The 21,341-nt window shown below is 57.1% G+C and overlaps 1 protein-coding gene across 2 annotated transcripts in view; it reads left to right on the forward strand.

The window, feature by feature from the left end:
- Positions 1-21,341, forward strand: part of SLIT1 (slit guidance ligand 1) — a 130,089-nt gene that overhangs the window by 28,892 nt on the left and 79,856 nt on the right. The gene's annotated exons all lie outside the window — the stretch shown is intronic.

The raw sequence follows: 21,341 nt of genomic DNA on the forward strand, positions 1-21,341 counted from the left end.
ACCTTGCTGATTCCGGTAGAGCTGCGTGTGCTGTGTGAAGCGTCAGGCTGCGCAGATGGGATATCTGAGCTGCTGTGTTGATTGCATCCGAGCTAGACTTGCTCCCGAAGGTCGGGCTGCTGGTTTTCAATTTGTGCCGCCATGCTGAACTCCAGCTGGCATTCTAGGAGTGGTTTCCGGGCGTGGCATGTTCTGGCTGGCTAGCAAGGCAGCTGTGTTGGAAACCGGTGTATCTTTGGGCCTTAGAGAAGCGTGGGAGGAGAGGGCTGAGGTATTGGGGTGCAAAGCCAGGTGTCAGACATGGGTTTCTCCTGACTGTCATGGAGCAGTTTGGTAGGGAACTTTCCCCGGTAGTGCCGGGAGCTCTGTTGTGCCTGGAGAGCATTTCCTTGCGTGTGTATATCCTGGTGTGTAGGGCGGAGCCCTTTTGCCTGGGGAGCGATCTGGAGGAAACGCTACTGCTGGATGCTGCGGGCTGGCAGTGCTGGAAGCGCTTTCTCCGGCTCAGCGGCATGCTTGTCTCGGAGTCCGAAGTCTCCATTGTGCGCCTTGTTTCCCAGGATGGTGGTTTGTTGGTGCAGCGTGTCTCTGGGTTGCACGACTTGTGAGTGGCTGGTATCGTCGGGAGCCCGTGCAGGCTGGGCCTGAGCTCTGAGGATTAAGAATGGAATTTCTAGCACGTGTCGTTGTGTGAATCTTTCCAGAGTGCCTTTGCCCCTTGGTTCTTGCTGGGCAGGGACCGGCTGAGAAGGCAGCATGTGCTCTATGGAGACAGCAGTCTGTGCATTCAGCGCTTGCCAAGAGCTGGGGCAGGACAGAGCTGGAACCTCTCTTGGGGGGGATGTTCTCAGGGCCCCTTTTGGGTGGACGCTGGGTGGCCGGGGTGTGACCTACATCTGCCGTGGTTCCTTTTTCCACTTCTGTTCTGTGTGTGCACAGAGAGGGGAAGTGAGAGATGCCAAGTGCTTTCTGGATGCTGGGCTGGGCCACTATCTAACTGCTCTGCCTGCACATTCAGCCTCGTTCCAGGGGTGCTGAAGGACTGGGGGACGCAGCCGCACTGCTGTTCTCTCCGTGTGGGAGACCTGCAGCCTGGGAGGGCGTGCTGGCCCCGAGAGAACTGAGTGCCCTTGTTTGGTGTCTCCTTAATTATCTCTTCACCCTTTCCATCCCCAGACCGGCAGGCTCTTGCTTTGTTGGCTTGTGAAGTGTGCCTGGCCCAAGGGGAGGCGGGAGATGGTGGAGGGAAGGTGAAAGCAAGGAGGCAGCTGCTAATAAAACAATAATGAATGCAAAGGCAACAGTAACCTTCAGTCACTAATTAGCGCGTCGGGATGCATCTGGATCTGAGGCAGGGACTGCACAGCCTTTCAGTAGAAGGAAAAAGGCCCTTGTCTGATCGAAGTGTGTGGGGTGGGGGGAGACGGGACGGGACACAGGCGGGAGCCACTGAAGGGGCTGGGGCTCTGGGGGCGCTGCGCCTGGCGCAGGAGAGGTGCCGGGGCAGACCCGCCACGGGGCTGTGTGTTATTTGTATGGCTCCCGTGTTGGTGGTGGGATGCTGGGTCTCCCCCGGCACCGCGCCCTGGAGAGCGTTCCCCGAAGTGTCTGAACGGGCCCTTGGCAGGTGGATTCCTGCCACTCGGTGCCCAGCGGGTCCCATGGCTGCTTTGGCCTGCGTTGGAGGGGGCATGCTGGGCAGCGGGTCCTGACAAGGGGCATCTCCAGAGGCGCCTGCGAAGGAGCAGCCTGCCTCGCTCAGAGCCCAGCGCTGGCCCCTGTTGTTAGGGGCTCCCCCGGGGACGGGGAGAAAATGCGTCAGGCCATTTCTCAGCACAGGCCGGGCCCTGCTCCCCTCCAGGTGCGGAGGCTGGGGGGAGGGGGCGAGGGGAAGTGGCTGGAAGATTGTTTCCTCCGCTTTGTGTGTGAGAGAAAAGGACAAGAGACGGGGTGGCCTGTGCCAAGCACCCTGAAAAGGGCCCGTTTCTGAGGCAGCCGTTACTATGGCACCAGATGACTTGATCTGGCGCTTTGCCATTGGTCAGCGACTGAGCTCCCATTAGCTCCTTTACCTCGGAAAAGCCATGAGCGGTTGGCAGAGGGTTTGATCCCCCAGCCGGATTCTCTTCCCAGGCGAGTTTCAGGCCTGCGGATGTCCCGGGGGTCAGTCCATGCTGGTCCCCACCCCGTGCAGAGCTCAACCCCCTGTCTCCCCAGCCTGAGAGCACGCTGATTCTTACCCCTGCTCTGACTGGAATAACCCCCATGCCACAGGGGCTGATACAGACTTGGTGCAACCAAACAGAGGCAGCACTGCTCAGACACCCGGCCCTGAGCGCTGTGTAAGTGCCCAGATGGACAGCGAGTCCCCGTAATGCTGCTAATAGAATCAAGCCAGGCCGGGGCTGTGGGGAATGCTGGAGAACCGGAGCTTCGATGAGGCCTAGTTAGTGTTTTTCCCCGATTTGATTTGTATTGCAGCCAAGATGAGCAGAAGGTTAGAAGGGAGTCAGGAGCCGGAGTTCTAGCGGCTAGGAGGAGGGAGAGGAGTATGGCCGTACATTACAAGGGAGCTTGTATACGTGCCTTGCGTCTCTCTTTTTACAAATCTTCTCACTGTCCGTCCAGCCTGCTGTCCAGCACTGTGGTATCTGGGCACCTCCTGTGTAAAGTCAGTAGCCCTAGGGGGCTCCACGGAGCATCTGCCACGTCTCATTTTTGAGGGTAAAAACTCTGCTTGAGGAAGAGTTTGTGCTTTTTAAACTGTTGTGAATTTGCTTGTGGTGGGTTGGTTTGTCCCCGGGCTGTGGTTGTCGGGGCGGTTTGGCCGTTGTGGGTGGCTGGGTTCTCGGTACCATTCTTGTGGGGGGAAAGTCTTTTAACGAAGCAATTACAAATTCTAAATAATAATCATCCCCTTGTCTCCATCCAACTTCCACGGCAAATGCAAACACCAGATGCTAATAGGATTCTGGGCAACAGCCTGGCTGGAATATAAGTTGGCTGTCTCTAGAGGCGGGGGTTCGAGGGCGGATGAGTCACACAGTACGGACCTAGACTATTTCTAGGTGCACCCCGTAGCTTAGAGCAGTTTCCTTTGGTGCTGCTGACCCAGTGATCTCCTTCAGCAGGTTGACCGGTTTGGACTTTGTGTGAGTGGGAAGAGTGGGCTAGTGGACGGGGCACTGGGCTGGGGCCCAGGCTCCCTGTGAGACCTCAGGCGAGTCGCTTCCTCTAGCCTATGTCTCAGTTCTCAGCTGTAAAGCCGTGATAATAGTTCCTGCCTCACAGGGGTGTGCGAGGATAGAGCCCATGAATGAGTGTGAGGAGCTGTCACACTAGGGGGCTGAGGGCCAGGAAAGCACCTAGACAGACGGATCGGCAGCTCTGCAGTGCAGGCTTTGTTGGCACAGCCAGCAGGTTTGGAATAAGCTCCTTTGCCCGCCAGAGAGCTGTTCCCAAGAGTCCGTTCACAAATGTATTGTAAAGGGTTAAAACCAGCCTGGAGCTGCCAGCTTGGAGTGTGTGAAACGGTGGAACAGTGCCCAAAATTGGCATATGTAATGGCAGCTGATAATGCACCCTTCCAATTAATTATGGATTGGCATTTCCCTTGGTCTCAGCTCTGCGGTGGTGGAGCATGAGGAAGGGCCGTCCTGCTTCAAAGGCTCCTATTACATAAAAAGAAAAAACAATTAAGGTAACGAGTGTAAACCGTGAACATTTTCATTTTAACCTGTGCTGGGTTTTAATACCAGGCTCTGAAATAAAATCCCATCAGCGGGATACAGATGTGGGGTGGCCCCCGCGGGGTCTGGGATGGCGAGAGCTGTCACGGCCCCCTCTCTGTCTCTTTTCACGGTGTGATTATTTATAGTCCATGCTGGTGTGCACGGAGCTGTGCAGAGAGCTGAGAAGGGACCATCCCTGCCTTGAACAGCTCCTGGTCTAACGTGCAAGTGTCCGGACAAAGGGGGGTGCAGGAGGGATGCAAATGGGCGGCAGGAACAGCTTGAAATCCTTTCTGACCTTGCTTTGTGTGGTGTGGCCGCTCTTAGCCCTTGGCCTGTTTCTGCTCTGGCCTCCCTGTTCTTATTTTGTTGTTTGTTCCAACCGTTTCCGTTATGAGTGTGTTTTAGCCCTTTCCTGGTGGGGAAAATGGCAGTTGCCAGGACTCTCTGAAATGTTGCTTTTTGGAACTGTGACTATGCCTGGATCCTGATTTTTCAGCTATCCCGGCTGCTCTGTGATGGTCCGAACGGCGCCTCCTGCTGCTAACTCCACTGTCTCTGTGCTGGCTTTTGTATCCCAAGCCGGGCGTGAGCTCAGGCGAGCTGGGCGTGAGCTCAGGCGAGCCGGGCGTGAGCTCCGGCGAGCTGAGCAGAGAGCTGTTGCTTGTCCTGTGTCTAATCCTTCGCCGAGTGAAGTGCTGCGGGGTACGTGAAGGAGGAAGGTGTGTGTGAAACCAAACACTCCCTTGCTGTAGGGTGTATTTCATAACAATTGCTGTCCTCGTTATGAGCTGGTACGTTCCAGCAGTAGCCATGGAGCTCCGAGGGTTGGAGGGTATTCCAGGAAGGGTCTGGGACGTGTCTGCAGTGCTGTAATCCTGAATCCAGAGACACCGGGCCAGATTCTGCTTCTCTACACTGGTGTCAGTCCAGAGAAACTGCGCTCTCTGTCTGTTAAATTATTCTGGATTTACTCTGCCGTGGCTGCCAGCCGAGCCTGTTCCGTGCCCTGCAGTGGGAAGTGCAAGCCCAGGTGGGTGCGGGGTGTGACTGGTCCCTGCAGGGCTGAGCGCATGGGGCACTCAGTGCTCCAATGTCTGTGCAGCCTGGAGCTGCAGAGGGAACTGGAGATTCCCTTTGCTGGGATTCCCCCCCGGGCAGCAGAACGGGCTAGTGACCTGAGCACAGTCAGGAAGGCAGCGGCTGACTGAGTGGGAGGCTCAGGAGACTGCCCGGGGCTCCTGTCAGCCATTTCCCGCAGGGTGCCGCCTTGCCCTGGCGCTCCCGGATCCGCACTGCTCCCGAGCGGGAGACTCTGGGTTTCAATGAGAGGGGCTGAGAGGGGAGCGGGTCCCAGAGCAGAGCTGGTCTATGTGCAGAGTCGCACTGGTTTACCTGGAGGGGAGATTTAAAATGGATTTAGTCCAGCCAGTGCCAAGGGCTACGCGGATGCTCTTAGCTCCCTGTATATGTGTCTCGGGTGATGTGGCTATAGCTTAGCTAGGAACAGGTTTAAGTTAAACTGAAATAAGCCCGTCTTGAACCGAATCTAGTGTCAGCAGGGGGCTTTGCGCCGATGTAACTAGAAACTGGTGCAGCCTGAATGTGCGGACCAGGCGGTACGGCCCCTCCCCTCCCCGACCGGTCTGCCCTGCAGAGCAGGCGCTGGGTTTTGTTGTCTCAGGCTGCCCGGCAGGGCAGGTGGTGGCTGGGCAGGGAGATCTCCTGTGGGGAGCCTTGTGCATCGGGTTGTGGCTGTTCCGTTGGGACTGGCGCCTTTGATAAATGAAGGGGGCTGAGCCGGCTCTGCTGGGCTTGGGCGATAGTGCTACAGAACCCGTCCGCGTTCCCCGCGCTGCCCTACCACTGAGCCTCGGCCCGCCCTGCAGAGACCCCCGGGCAGGCAAGGGCCAGCAAGAGCCAGTCATGGCGTGGCTGCTCACACCAGAACTCCTAGGGCACTGCCCAGCTGTCAGACTGCAGCAAGGTCAGTCTCACCTGGGGGGGTGCAGCTTGCTGCCCTAGAAGTGACCGGCTCCGATTGCTTCTCACCTGAGCCCTGCAATCCCCAGCACCTCGCTGGAGCTGTGGAGAGAGAGGCCGGTCTGAGTGCAGAAATGGGTTCTGGCTCCTGTGTCAGCAGGGACCACTGCGCAGATGTATTGCCTGCAATGAGCGGTAGGAGCGTGGGAGGGCCAGGTAGCGGGGCTCAGCTAGGAGAGAGGGGAGGAGGCTGAGGGTAGCTGCTCAGGAGAGAGGCGGCTTGGCATGAGAGCTGCCGAGAGAGGGAACATAATGCTCTTGGAGCGCTGGAAATTCCCAAAACCTGAGCAAGGGACTAAACCTGCTTTTGTGCTGCCCGGGGGATTTCTTCTCCCATGGCTGGCTCAGCCGTCAGTTCCACTGCAGAGTAATGCCATTCACGGAGCGGAGTCTGGCCCTCCGTCTCTGCCTCCTGAACAACCTGCTCAGGCAAGCCTTCGTCCTCCTGGTGGGCCGGCTGCAGCTCCCCAGGCGTGCTCCAGGGCAGCTCCTCCGAGGAAGCCGGAAGCTACATTCGCTGAGCTGGGACTTGCTCCCCTGACACTGGTGCTGGGTGATTCACCTGCCGGGTGTTCTCTCTGGCTTGCTGCAGGCTGAGCCAGTCTCGGACAATGGCTCTCCGGCTTCCTGGTGCTGCAGGAATTATTATGAAACTTGCTTTGTCTGTTAAGAGGTGACTTCCTCTTGGCCCACAAACCCCTGCCCGGGGCGCAGGGCCGGCTCCAGGGTTTCTGCCGCCCCAACCGGCGCAAAAAAAAAAAAAAAAAAAAAGCCGCGATCGTGATCTGCGGCAGCAATTCGGCGGGAGGTCCTTCGCTCCGAGCGGGAGTGAGGGACCGTCCGCCGAATTGCCGCCGAATAGCTGGACGTGCCGCCCCCCTCCGGAGTGGCCGCCCCAAGCACCTGCTTGGCAAACTGGTGCCTGGAGCCGGCCCTGCTGGGGAAGGATCGCTGAGAGCAGAGGGCACTTCGAGATCCAGCGCTTGGAAGCTGAAGCTAGACAAATTCAGACTTAAAATGCAGCACACATTTTTAAGGGTGAGAGACCCGAGCCATAGAAACGACATACCTGGGGCCAGGGTGGATTCTGTGTCACGTGGCAGTGTTAAATCGTGTGTAAGGCACCCGCGCTAGCTCAGCCAACAGCTGTGGGCTGGAGGCAGGCAACGCTGGGGAAGGTGCTGTGGCTTGTGCCCTGCAGGAGGCCAGGCCGAAGGGTCCGTACGGTCCCCTCTGGCCTTGACATCTGTGACTCTTCATTGCCATGTTAGTAAAGCAACGAGGCAGGTAGATGCTGGCCGTGCAGCGCTCCCCACTGTATGGTGGGTCTCGAAGCCCTTCCCAAACCGCCCCCCAGAGCCCCGGGAGAGTGAGCGGGAGGAACAGCTGGGAACCTGAGGCACGCAGTGGGGGGTGACCTGCCAGGGCACACGCTGGGGAGGGTCGGAGCCTGACAGAGCCCAGCTCTGCTGACTCCCAGGCCGGAGTATCAAATCACAATCCACTCTTGTGGCATGTTATGGTCTGAAAGCCCATTAGTGACTCGGCTCTGTGCTGCAAAGAGCGTTTCTCCATCCCCGTCATGGAGGGGATTGGAATTGGCTCGGAGCCTCTGACCTGACCTGAACTCTGGGAACGACAGGCAAGAACCAGTGGAGACGATCCCAGAATGCGGGCGCAGGGGCCTCGCTCACCCCGACCTCTCGGAACAGGCAGGACTGTCGGCTCCCCAAGCCCCACTCCCAGCTCCCCTGAACTGCTGGGAATGGCCAGGGCCATTGGCTTTCCCAGCCCTTCCCCCCTGTACTGCTGGGGACAGCCCGGGCTGATGGCTTCCTGCCGGATACTGGTCAGGGCCAACGCCAGCCCAGGCCTGGGTTCAGACATGTTCTCTGATGAGCCATTTCTTGGAATTAAGACTAAGGCTTCTCTCACAGACTCCCGCGGGGTGGTTGCCCGGTGCCCTGGGCCCGGCCATGTGCTCTGCTCAGGCCTCAGCTGAGAAGGCGGGGGCACCTGTCTGACGCTACAGGACCCTCCCTCGGACAGGTCCCACAAGGGCCTGCCTTGTCAGGCTGGGGTGGGGCAGACAACAATCAGGTCTGGGGCAGGGCAAGCGCAGGGAGAGGTTGGATATCCAGCGGCTCGTTTCCTGAATTGACATGAATGGAGCTCGCCACAGGCCGATGCTGCTCTGGTCTGCCCCCTGCCCACGGCGCTGTACTCTGCCCTTGTCCCCTGCCTTCTTTCTGGCCAGCCCCAGCTGCATGTGGGGACAAAGCCGCTGCTAACGGGGTGGCCCAAATCCTTTGTGTCTGTGCCAAGGTGTGAGGCAGGGAAGGATCCGGGGGCAGAAGGGCCCCAGAATAGCTGGCAGAAAGAGCCAGGCAGGCAAGTCAGTGCGTTGTGCTCCCTTGTTTACATCTCCGCCGGAACCAGGGGCTAACTCATTAATCGGCCCCGGTGGCTGGAAACGGGGCGATCTGAGATTTCACTGGAGAACGCGCGACCCCGCCGACCCCGTCACAAACTGGGTTTAATTAAACTGTCAGCGCTGGACGGAAGAACAAAGGCCCTGCGGTTTCCCCTCCTAATGCAGTCGGGAGGACGGGGTCTCCCACGAAATGCAGAGCTGTTAAAAATGGATCTTTCTTTCCATCAAGGAAAATTACCAAGGCAGGAAGGTGACCCTGGCTCTCAGGCTGGGCTCCGCACAGCTAAACACATTTACATTCGCTCCCCACGCACGCGGTTCCCGGCCCCCATCACGCATCCGGCAGGCTGAAAGGCAAGAAGGGAGAGGGGGGCTGGAGGCTTTTCCCCAGCTTTTCTGAGAGCGCCTGATCCCAGGCCTGTGAGTGTTTTTCCAGTGGCTCCCAGAATCCTGCACTGGGAAGGGGTTGTGGGATATTTCTTATAACTGCCCTGGATTTCTTCTTTCTCTGCTTCCCCACCCTGCCTTTAAACCTCTCTCCAGAAATTGCTTCCCTCTAGCAGCTGCCACCAGGCACTGTGATAGAGAGAGATGGGGAAAAGGCCACAACAGCAGAGCGAGAACGTATGGTGGCGGCTAAATACGGCAGGAACAGTGTCAGGGAGGCAGGCGCGTGGGATGGAAAACTGGTAGCCAGAGGTGTTAAGAAATACTATAAATAAGGGGATGTTAAAAGGAAAAGCAAGCAAAGGGCCGGGGGAGGAGGAGAGCAATATGATCAGATGCCGCTAGCAATCCAGCAGCAGATGGTCCTGCAATGGCTGGGAGACAGAACCGCTCTGTCAGAGGACGCTACCGAAGGGAGCTGTGAACTCAAGGTCAGTGTGAGAACACATGTAGGATGGGCACAGACGGCTTAGGGATGGCGAGACCAGCATGTTCCAAAGTGGTTCCTGAGTTTGGGGGTGAACCTGAGACATCTTGGGGGTGTTGGAGCCCAGCGCCCATGAACAGGGGCCCTTCCCGGTGTCTGAAGTGGGGCCGCCAGCCTCCCCGGGCACTGTCAAAATGTCAGCCTCCACGTACGGGTCAGCAGGAGCAAGTAAAAGCCGCCGTCAGCTCTGCCGAGAGTGGGCGGCTCGGTTAGCCACCACTCGCCAGCCCGGTCCGGCACAGGTCTGAGAGCAGACAGCTGAGAGTGAGGAAATATGGACAAGTCTTCAAAAAGAAGACATGGCCCGTTAGTTTGCTGAAGCTCTGTGCCAGCCTAGGGATCTGCTCCTGCTACCAGTGAGTCAATACAAAACTCCCAGGCGGTTCGGGGGCCAGGCAAGCCAGCCACGCCCTGTCGCCAGAGAGCAGTAGAGGTGCTTCCAGATTACGCGGATCTGGAATGGTGGCGTGGTGAGTGGTGCAGTACCAGCGGTGCCCTGCAGGGGTCGCTGCTGGGCTCGGGTTATCTGATGGAATCGAGTTGCAGACGGCCTGCAGCTGGATGTCTTGTGGGCACGGGAGAGGCTAGCGGAGACATACATTGAGACTAGAGCGAGATTCATTGCGGGTTTAACTCTTACGCCAGGACTGAATGGGACCCAGTTGTGTTTAGACGAGCAGGCAAAGACTCACTCAGTGATGGCAAGTGATGGGACAAGTGCAAAGGATCCCTCCCCGCAGAACAACACCCTGATGGGACGGCACAGCGGGAGGCTGCTCATTGATTAGTAACAAAGCAAGGTGGCCGTCGCTGCCTGAGTCTGCCGCTCAGGTGGGCTGTGTCCATGCCAGGGGCAGCTTGGGAGTCCCGAGCAGCAAGGGCTCCTCTCCCCAATTCCCTGGGGGGGGACCAGTGCTACAAAACGGAGGTGATTGATCAAAGAGAGCCAAGAGCAAACACGTGTCAGCGCAGTGCTGGGGTCCAGACTTTAAACACAGCCCAGTCGGGAAATCCAAGGGTTGGGTTTCCACCGGAGTCATAGCCCCCTCCTCTCCCCACGGACCCCACTTTGTGTTAGCGTCCAAACGGTTAGATTTGTGCTTTACAGTGAAATAGCCTGTTCTCCAGTAACCCTAGCGCTCGGCTGCCCTGACTGTGGGTTCGTCTCCCAGAAGAAATGAGGGAAAGTCTGTCGCTTGGGTAATTTAACACGAGACGAGACAACGCCTCCCCCAGGAGAACAGACTGCTGGGCACAAGCCTGCACTGACCCCTGGGGAAATTAACATGATGGGACTTGAGATACCTTTCCCATTTCCAGCTCTATCATTTACCGTCCGTGAAAGGGTTTCTATTCCAGAGCATCCCCTTAGCTGCCGGTTAGCTCCCTCCTCCGGTCCCTGAGCTGCCGCGGTGTGTCGGCGGGCAGCTTGGGCGTGCGGGGTGGACCCCGCTAGAGGTTTCTGTGCCTCTGGTTGGGTATGGTGGGCTCTGATACCCCCCCCCATCCCTCCACCCAGTGGCCCCAGCCCCTGCCTTACGGCTCGTGCATGACCCCTGTTCCGCGGAAGGGCTGATTGGGACAGGAATGCCGTGTCTGCACTCAGCTGCCAGCGGGGCATTTCCTGGGTGCCAGAGGGGCTGGGGGCAGCTGTGATCAGAAGCACCTGGGACTGTTTGGTAATTGGAAGGCGAGTGGACGCCTGAAGCAGCCTCTCCCCACCTTTCTTGGAGGTCTGGATATGAGCGACGTGACGTGTCTCCCAGCAGCATGGCAGTGCTTCCCCGTGAATCCGGGCCGTTCAGGGAGGGGCAGAGGACTCTGCCTCCTCCCACGCTTGGCACTGGTGTCTGCTGCCCATCTGGAGGAGGCCTGCATGGAGACGGGCAACTCCATAGCCCCTAGAGAGGCAACAGCCCCTGGTCAGTGCTATCCAAGGGGACTGAGAACGGCCAGCTGCCAAAGCCTTGGCCAGCCAGAAGGAAGGCCTGGAACCGAGGCGGTGAATAGGAGGGGTGCCGCAGGTCAGGGCGGAGGGGCATTGGCAGAGCCAGAGGTGGTGACTGGGAGCAGGGCCTGTTTGGACTCTGCATCTGTCTGTAGCAGGGACCAGAAGAGCTGCTGTGTGAAGTGCTCGCCTCGCCTGGGTTCCCGCACCCTTCTTCCAGCACCTCCGCTGGGAGCCCCGGCACCGTTCCCCCCTGCCCGGGAGAGCCTGTGTTTCCTTCCCTTTGAAGGGGAGTCCAGGGACTAGCCGTGACCTGTTTCTGAGACTCGCCCCAAGCAGCCTGTCATTGAATTGTTCCCTGCCCGTTCGGCCGCAGCGCGGACTTGGAGAGCTTGCCTTGGGTCTGCCGCCTGTCCTATCCCAGCATTAGCATCGCTGACATCAGCGGGGCGCCATCTGATTTACACCTGGGTCAGTACACGCGCACACTGCCAGCTCCACGTGCACCCAGACACCCCCCTGCAACCCAGAGGCATGGTGCACGCTTACACGTGTCCCCCTGCCCCGCTGATCGCTGATCTCATTACAGCCTCGGCAGGAGGCTGCGGAACTCGCCCAAGGTGACAGCTCGTTAAAATCCAGCTGATTATCTTCCGCCTTTGTTGGCTGACTGGAATCTCTGCCACTGGGTTTGGTTTGTTCAGCCCCAGGGCCTGGCTCCTGTACCAGGCCCCCTCCCCTGCACCGCCCACAACACATACACAGTGAGGCTTGTAAAATGAAGTCGTTGCTAAGTTCTCCTGGACACCTGGCTGCCAGCCAATGAGCCAGACTCGGCATCTGGCTACGCTTTGGTTTCCTCTGGCCTGATTCTCCACTGCCCTCCCCTCCTGTAGCCTGCCCTCCGCCCCAGTCTTCACACACAGGCTGAGCAGTGAGTGGATTTCCCAATGGAAATCATTGACTTGAGCCCCCCCCCCAGAGACAAGTGTGTCAAGCGCTGGGAAAGGTTAGCTAGAGCTTCGTCTGCCAGTGACTGGGGCAATTGCCCAGGACTCGCTGCTGGCCTCGTCCTCACTGCGGCTCCACCAGTGGGAGCAATGCTGGGAGTGCTGTGGTAAACCAGGGACTGGTCAGGATGCCTGAGTCCTTTCTCCATTAGTGCTCCCACCATCGCTGCCCCCCGAGGGGGGTGAGGGATTCCCCCAGATAGATTCCCAGTGGAGCCGCAGCCCTCGCTGGGTGCATGCTGCATGGCCAGAGGCCCCAGAACCCTTACAGGGGAGCCTGAAGTTCTTCTCTTCCTGTGTCCATTTCCCCACCAAGCCTCACCTGCTCTGACGCCCAGGTCTCTAGGCACACCAGGTCCCTCGAACGCCCGTAGCCAGGGCCTGGCGGGGGGCTGGGTTCTCCGCTCTCAGTTGTGTGAGGCAGGAATTGGGGTTCTCCATGCGCTCGCGCCGCTGGTAGCGGGGGACACTCCCTTTGCGCAGGTGCGCCGGACTCCACACGGGCTGGAGGAAGGAATCACAGGGCTGGGGCTCTGCCGGAGGTCTGAACCTCTCTGAAGGGGACAGGGCAGAGCCAGGCCTAGGGTTCCTATTTGTTGTTTGCTGAGGGCCGGGGGGGTGCGTGGACCAGTCTGAGTCACGGGCCCTGCCCTGAGGAGCTCACCACCTGAGCCCTGCCCTGGGACCGGAAAGCCCTCGGGTTCTGGGAGACGGGTCACTGGCCCCTGTTCTGGGGTCCGTTGGCTGAGCCGTGGAGGGGGATGCAGGTGGCTGTCTAGGCCGGGCTCTCCTCAGCCTGGCTTGTGTGCCCGTGATGTTCGCTCTGGAGCAGTGTGCCTGGCACAGATTGTCTGTCGCGGTGTGCCCCCACCGTCAGCCTCTCCCTCTTCCCCGCCAGGGCAAGGGGGCTCCTTGGCAGCCAGGCTGCGCTTGCCCTTTGCAGGAGGTGCCAGGTGCTGCACCCCGACAAAGGCCCCTCTGTCAGTGGCAGAGAGAGCCTGGCCGGAAGGTGTTCACCGAATACCAATCAGGGGGAGGGGGCGTTTGAGTCCCCCTCTGCCTGCTCTGCTGGGCAGGGGGGCGGTGGCGTTACACTCTGAGAATGTAACCCCCCCCCGCCCCCCCGGGTGTCTGCCTCCAGAGGGGAGGCTCCACACAAGCTCAGAGGAACAAAGAGTCACTGTGGCCGGTGACAGCTCCAAGGAACTGCAGGGAGACAAATGAGGCACTGATAGGTGGGGAGGTTACCTAGGAAAAGAGGGGGCAGCCGAGTGGCAGAGCGTCGGGCAGGCTGGGAGCCAGGCCGAGCAGCGCCGGAGGGAGGAGCGCCACGCAGACGGGTGGGAGCATTGCGGCCAGGCCTGGAGGAGAAAGGGCTGATCCAAGGGGAAGCAGAGACCCCAGGGAGGAGCCCCAGGGCTACAGCCTGGCCGCAGTGGGGCAGGCTCTGGAGACGTGGGCCCCAGAGATTGGCAGCCGCCCGCTGTCCTGGAGTCAGGCCTGCGGTTCAGAGTCGTCAGCTGCTTGCTCCTTCCCCAGGCTGCCTCCCCTGCCCCTGTACGAGGTGTGGGGCACTCAGCCAGAGTTAGCCCCTGCCCCATGTCCCAGCCAGCTACTGGTGAACTGTAGGGAAGAAGAGGTGGCTTTGGGACAGCTGTTCCCTGGAGCCGGGGCCAGTCCCAGAGGTCACTGGAGCAGGGCCAGGCCCCCTCCCTGCTAACCAGAGATCTCCGCAGTCTGACACTGTCCTGAACCCCTAGGCTGGAGCTGGAATGTGCTGCTCTGGGACTAAAGCCTGGGCCTGGGCCGTGGGGCCTGGCTGCAGTTCCCAGAGGCCGTGTCTTACCCAGGCTCATTGTAGAGGAGCAAACCAGGGTCGCCAGCGCTCACAGTTCGGTTGTAAAGCCCCAGCTCCCGAGTCAGGTGGTTCCATGGGGAGCTCCGCTTTCACTCAGAAAACGTTTCTAGTTCTCATGGTTGTGGAGAAAAGTCTGAAATGGGATTCTACAGGCGCAGAAGCCAGAAGGCAAATAGCAAAAGACCCACCCCCACCCCCCTCTTTTTTTAAAAGTCTCGTGATTTTTTTAAGCCAGTCTCATGAGTTTAAGGTGCCACAGACTCCTTGTTGTTTTTGTAGATACAGACTAGAGTGACCAGATGTCCCGATTTTATAAGGACAGTCCCGATTTTGGGGGCTTTTTCTTATATAGGCACCTATTACCCCCCACCCTCTGTCCCGATTTTTCAAACTTGCTATCTGGTCACCCTAATACAGACTAACACGGCTACCCCCTGATACTTGATCTCATGACTTTTGAATGCCTGGGCCTTAATGCCACTTAATGCCTGTGCATCTCACCGAACAAACCGGTGCACAAGCTAAACGCTAGGGGACTCTCCAAAGTCTTGTATGAACAGTTTTTCCCACTGTAGTGGCCACTAGCCCCGGCCCTCTCCCTGGTTAGGGTCTGAGGTGGGCCCACAGCACAGATCTGGGGTCCAAATCTGAACCCTCCCTGAGTCGGGGGCATTTGGCTCTGGGGGTTTGTTTTGGTCCATTATCCATTTGGTGCATTTTGGGTGTCAGAAAAGAGAGACTGTGGCTGAGTCGGCTTGGAGATACCCCTCCCCCGCCCTCTCACACAATGGTGTAATTAATACGGCACAGGCTTGAGCCCTTAGGTGTTCATTAGCCTCCAGCATTTCCTCAGCAATGGGCAGGCTTGGGCCCTATATCCCCTACCGTGGCCAACTGCCCCCGTGCCTGCTTTACTTGGGGCGGCTACCCTGGAGAGATTACGCCGTGCGGGTGCACCAGGCTGCTGTAAGCCGCCGGGAGAGAGCTCGCCCGGGTCACTTGTGTCGCTGAGGGGAGGGGTTTATTCACCCCCTGAGCGCCAGACGTTACGCCGACGTAAGAACAAGTGCACACAAGGTTGTGACAAGGAGGAGGGGGGTAAATTGTTCTCGTTAACCTCTGAGGATCGGACAAGAAGCAATGGGCTTAAATTGCAGCAAGGGAGGTTTAAGGTTGGACATTAGGAAAAACTTTGTACCTGTCAGGGTGGTTAAGCACTGGAATAAATTGCCCAGGGAGGTTGTGGAATCTCCATCACTGGAGGTGTTTAAGAGCAGGTTGGACACACACCTGTCAGGGCTGGTCTAGATAATACTTCGTCCTGCTGTGAGTGCAGGGGCTGGACTAGCCGACCTCTCGAGGTCCCTCCCAGTCCTACCATTCTGTGATTCTAAGCTGTACTGTAGACATAGCTTCAGAGATCCCACCCGCTTGTCCTCTCTCTGTTTGTCCTTCTGTAATTGGTAAGTGATTTGGGGCAGGGACTTGCGTTTGTTCATGTCTGGAAAGTACCCAGCACATTGTGGGCACTGCTGAAAACAAACGGTTAATAATCAGGAATGTGTGATTATGATGGTTCTAGCGCTAGTCAGAACGTTTGGATTTGGATCGAGCTCTGAGGCAAAAAAAGAAAAAAAAAGTTGGCTTCAGTTTTCGGTTCAGCTGCACATCCAACAAGCATCCACTACCCCTCGTATTTTGTACCATCATTTGCACCGTTTAAATGGCACCTACTCGCCCCTGGAGTTCCCTTTTCATTCCAACAAATGGATATTTGCAGCTCACAAGACAATCAACAGCAAGTAGAAGCTTAATTTTCCTAACGCTGGGGCAGCACTACTGAATACCGAGCTGTTAAAACATGAAGGAACTCTTTTGTCTCCCCAAATCCCCTTTCAGCTCCTCCCATACGTTACAGAATGGTTGCCCACCTAGGCGCTGTTCCACCAAAAGAGTTAAACAAAGAGCTAATCCTTTGTTTATCGATGTCGGTAGCAGAATAAAAACACCTTCTCTCTTTGGTTTTTTTCAGTTCAGATAGTAAAAAAAGAAAGGATTCCTGTCCTTCAGTAATTGGAGTATAGGAAATGGAGAGACAAGGCAATCGCCTGCCAACTCATTACATATGCCCAGGCAGCCAGCAGATAGGGGAATTTGCAGAGCCTTCTGATTAAACTTCATTTATGATGCACTTTGTACTGCCTCACCTGCCCACTGATCTCTCACCAGCGAGAATACTTCTAACAAGCCAAACCCAGCAGCTGCTTCAAGCAGCCCCCTTTTGAAACAGCCTCTCCGAGGAAATGTCTCCTCCCCCCTGTGTCCTCCAGATGGCAAATTTGTCTCCATAAATTCCACCAGGATGAGGAGGATTCAGGCTTGCCCCCGTGCCGTGTGGAGCTCTTCAGAGTTGGGACTGGGTCTGACGATGGGTTTGTTGCAGTGTCCTGTGCCGGGGGTGTGTGTGTGGGGATCAGTCCTGATTCAGGCTTTAGGGCATGACCGTAATATACATAATAATCTCCAGTACATCACAGCCATTGGGGCTAGAACTGTGCTCTCTATCCCATCCGAAATCCCACTTCTCTGTGGCTCTGGATATTATGAACTATCAGACCTCACAAATAAAACTGCTGTGATAATTTTCCTCCCATCCCTAGGCAGACCTGGGCCGTTCGAATCCTGGTGCTAAGTGAGCGTGAAGCCCTGTGCGGAGGGATGCAAGAAATAAACCCAGTGCAATTTTTAAAAAATCCCTCTGAACCCTTCTTTCAGACTGGCTTTCCTGCCGTGCGTGGCGCAGGCTGAGTGCGGCATGATGTGGAGGCCAGTGGGACTTGCTCGGGAGCTCTGCAGCCACGCCACGCTTGCTGGGAGTATTAATCCTTTGTAGGACAGTGGCGCCTGGAGATCCCAGCTGAGTTCAGGGCTGCCTCCCAGTGGGTGCTGTCTATTCCACAGAGTCCTGCCCGGCAGAGCGTACGGGCTGGAGAGACGCGCCACTGAAAGGATGAATGATTACCCCTAGTTCGCATGTGGGAGCTGAGGCCAGAGAGATGCAGGGACTTGCCCTAGGTTATACAGGGCGGCTGTGACAGAGCTGGGAACTGAGTCTCCCTGGGTGCCTTTAATCATGGGAGCAGCCTTCTGCCTCAACCCAGGCGGGTAGCTGGGCTCTCTCGGTACGGTGTTACTCTCACACGTCCCTATGACTGATTGCTCCCTTTGCTGCAGATGCTCTCCTTCCCTTGGACTTAGGGACTGCGCTCACCAGCCCAACTCCTACCTCGCTGACTGACTTCTCCTTCAAGGCCTCCTCTGTTGGCTCTCTGTTCTCCCCTCCCCTGCTGTCTGTCGGCTCCAGCCTAGCTCCATCCCTGGCCCTCCTCCCTTGGCACCGCTAACCGGCTGTTCTCCCTCCGTGCCGACCACTTACACGGTTTGGGTGCCTGTCTGTGCTGCCACGTGGGGCCTTGCGCAGAATTCGCCAGGTGCCGTCACTTTTTCCCCCATTAGCTGAACCACGGCTCCCTCTTCTGCAAAACTCCGTCTGCCCACACAAGCAGCAGACATGCTGCCAGCTCCCTTACCCGTCTGTGGGCAGAGCCTCCTGGGCAGCGCCACGGGGAGGTGGGGCCGGCAGCAACACAGGCAAGTAAGGGTGTTGTTACCACCCAGACACAGATATCGTCTGCGGCCGGGCCCGCGTTGTGCTGTCCAGTCCCTACATCAGTCGGGGCCAGACTGCTTCTAAGCCGGTAGCTAGACAGACGAGCTACGGAGGAAGTGGATCCATTTAATGGATTCCTAGATGATGAGGCCGGAAGGGACCAGCCTGACCCTCCGTTCTGACCTGCAGAGCACAGGCCAGAGTCCTGCATCGCTCACATGGTGTGGCTGAGCGAGAATGAATCCAGTGCAATAACGAAGGAATACTTTTTTTTGTTTTTAATGGGAGGAAAATGTGCCTGTTTCACACTCGGGTGACTCGATAGCATTGCAGCTGGTTATGGTGAAACAAAACCATTAGTCTGGAGAAGCAAAGACTGAGAGGGAGGAGGGACTGATAGGCTGGTTAAGCACTGGGATAAATTGCCCAGGGAGGTTGTGGAATGTCCGTCGCTGGAGGTGTTTAAGAGCAGGTTGGACACACACCTGTCAGGGATGGGCTAGTTATTCCGTAGCCCTGCCGCAAGTGCTGGGGCCTGGACAGGCGACCTACTGAGGTCCTTCCAGTCCTGCACGTCTGGGATTCTGATTCTTTGTGCCAGGCGGAGAGAGAGCTCACCTGCGGCGTGCTCAGCCTAAGCCGGAGCGAAATGCACTAGTAGTGTGTGTAAGGGAGTGTGTGTCTCTGGCAGTGTCCGTGCATGTGTGCTAAAAACCTGTCGTGGAGCGGGCTTGGTCTAGGAAGAAGGGAATTTGTTCCCCAGATTCTTGGCTGGGTTAAATTAATGATCATCCGTGCTTATCCCCACTTAGACACCTAGACATAGATGTCTGGCGTTAATTCCCCCTTGGCTGGAGTCTGCTGGAGCGTCTGTGCTATTAAACAGCCTGTGGATTACTGTGTCTCATCAGCACCCCCGTCCCCCCCAGGCTTCAGTCCCACTTTGTGTGTGTTTTTCTTAAAGGCAGGAAAAGCTGGATGAATTGTTACTCCCCTGACAGAGCCGTTGGTTACTGAAGACGTGTAAACTGGGAGGCAGGAATCACTGGTGGTTTTCCGAAGGGGTGTCCTCAGCACTCCCCCCCCCATCCCCGTCTCTTCCTCACTGCCCAGCTTTCTCTCCAGCGGGGGCTGGGGTGGGAGAGGGACAGTGTGGGGGAGAGGTTACCTGGAGGGAGTCCAGGTGCTTGGAGCTCTCCAGGTTAACAGCATTGGAGCAGAGAGGTTCTGGAGGGAAGGCCACGGCAAGAATGACTTTTGCTAATATGCTCCCTCCCAACTATGCCTCTCAGAATGCCTGGTGGCAAACGTCTTCCCAGCTGCCTGGGATGGTGGGAAATAGTACACCCATTATATAGCTGGGGAAACTGAGGCACTACACTGCCAAGTGACTTGCCCAACCCCACATTCTCGTGAAAGGGCAAGGAACAGAACCCAGGCGTCCTGGCTCCCAGCCCTGTGCTCTAACCACTAGAGACTAGTGTTTCATTTCCTAAGTAGCAGAGATGCTCTGAGGCAAGCAGCGCTCGTGTTATTGAGGTTATGAAGGGCTCTGGGGGACAATCCCCTTCCCAGCACATACTCCGCGGCAGCTGAGCGTATCCGTGTGTGACCCAGGTGCGCAGCGCTGGAAACAGAAATAAATCAGTGCCCAAAAACCGGCACGAATGGGTGGATTTGCAGCCAGGCCGGGGGAGGGGGACGCGGGGGCTGGGCGTCTCAGCGCAGCCGAGGGAGGGGGACGCGGCAGGGAACGTTCTCAAAGACACTTTTGTTTAGAGCCAGCTAACACCTGCACAGGTGGGTGAGCGCTTCCTCCGCCCGTCCTGGCCAGCGCAGCACCAAGCCCCCAGTGGCCCAGGCAGGGACCGCGGCGGCGGCTTGGATCCCTCCCTGGGCTTCGCGGGCAGGAGCCCCGAGCCATCGCGGGACCCAGCAGCTCACCGAGGAAATGCTGCGTGTGCTTTTCCCAGGAGCCATTGTTCCCAGTTGCTAGGAGACGTAGGCCTTCAGGTGTCGCCAGGGAAACAAGGGCCTGGGTATTTGGTTGTAGGTCAGGCACAATAAAGGCCTCGCGATGGGCTGGGCGTCCCGGGCCCTCCTCAGTCGTTTGTCAGGCTCTCCCAGCTCCCGCTGTCTGCCGCGGAGCCTGGGCCTGGCGCTGGCGCTGGCGCTGGCGCTGGGCAGGAAGGAGGGGAGGGGATGGAGAAGACCACCTGGCAGCACGGTGCCTGTGCCAGCTCACTAGCCCACCTGGCTCTGCAGCCATGGGCAGAACTGCAGGAGCAAAGGCCTGGGGAACAGTCCTGCCCTACCGGCCCGGGTGGGACCCCAGCGGGATCTGGTGTCTCTTTGTTTCCTTGAACAGATCTTGGCCTAGTGGATTGACCACAGGCCTAGGAGCCAGGACCTGCTGTTTCCTGATCCTGGCTCAGCCACCAACTTGCTGCATGACCTGGGGAGAGATCCTTCTGCTCTCTGTGCCTCAGTTTCCCCAGCTGTGCAATGGGGCAAGAGTCCTGACCTACCCCTTGGAAGACTGTAGGGCAGGGGTAGGCAACCTATGGCACCCGTGCTGAAGGCGGCACGCGAGCTGATTTTCAGTGGCACTCACACTGCCCGGGTCCTGGCCACCAGTCCGGGGGACTCTGCATTTTAATTTAATTTTAAATGAAGCTTCTTAAACATTTTAAAAACCTTATTTACTTTACATACAACAATAGTTTAGTTCTATATTATAGACTTATAGAAAGAGACCTTCTAAAAATGTTAAAATGTATGACTGGCACGCGAAACCTTACATTAGAGGGAATAAATGAAAACTCGGCACACCACTCTTGAAAGGTTGCCGACCCCTGCTGTAGGGATTCATTAGTTAAAGGTGACCTTCAGGGGCATTTTAAAGTTGGATTTGTGTCCTGAGTTGCTTTGTTTTGATGGATAAAAGAGGCCAGAAAGGTTGCTTTGCTATATTTTATTTTTTTAAGTTTTTAAAATGATATTTTCTGCTTTTTATGACCATAAAGGAATCTCTGGAATGTGAAGTCCTGTGCTGCCCTGGCTTTGCTGCAGGACTCCGGGAGGGACTCAGCTGTGAATTGCCCGCTCTCAAAACGTAATTGGTGGGATGGGTTGAGATTTTAACAGAGATGTCCTTTCTCCTGTGAGTTCTTGGGCTTTAGAGTTAAATGGTGTTAAACGAACAGCAAGGGGTTAAAATTCTCTTCCCCTCTCAGCTGCAGCAACTTCACTCTGGGCTCTTGCTGTGTCCTCAGTTCAGTAGTCCCCTGCTCTGCCCCAGGGCAGGCCCAGCCTGAATTTCCAATGGAGAAAGAAGCTGGAAGGGAGAAAACTGGTTTTTGATAAAATCCCTTTCATGCCTCCCTCGTGTAAACAGGGCGGAGCCCAGTTTCTTTCTCCCATGCAGGTCATTTTTAAAGTGCAGCTATTGATGTGTGATGTGCTGGGATAGGGACAGGCCACCTGCCAGCCCGCGACAATGCAAAACCCTGTCAGAAGAGAGAGATGGGGGAAAGGGCCTGATCCGAGCCCCCGCAATTCCCACTGGCGTCAGTTCAGCCCTTAGTTATCATAAGAATTGTTCCATCCGCGTTGGCTTGCAGCACACTCAGCGTCACTGGGTGTGTGTTACTCAGCCAACACTGCATACCCGTGTCTCTGCACCTTGCCTATAGAGACAGGCTCCAGTGCTG

This window comes from Emys orbicularis, chromosome 7, assembly GCF_028017835.1.
Source record: "Emys orbicularis isolate rEmyOrb1 chromosome 7, rEmyOrb1.hap1, whole genome shotgun sequence".
In the NCBI taxonomy this organism is placed as follows: domain Eukaryota; kingdom Metazoa; phylum Chordata; order Testudines; family Emydidae; genus Emys; species Emys orbicularis.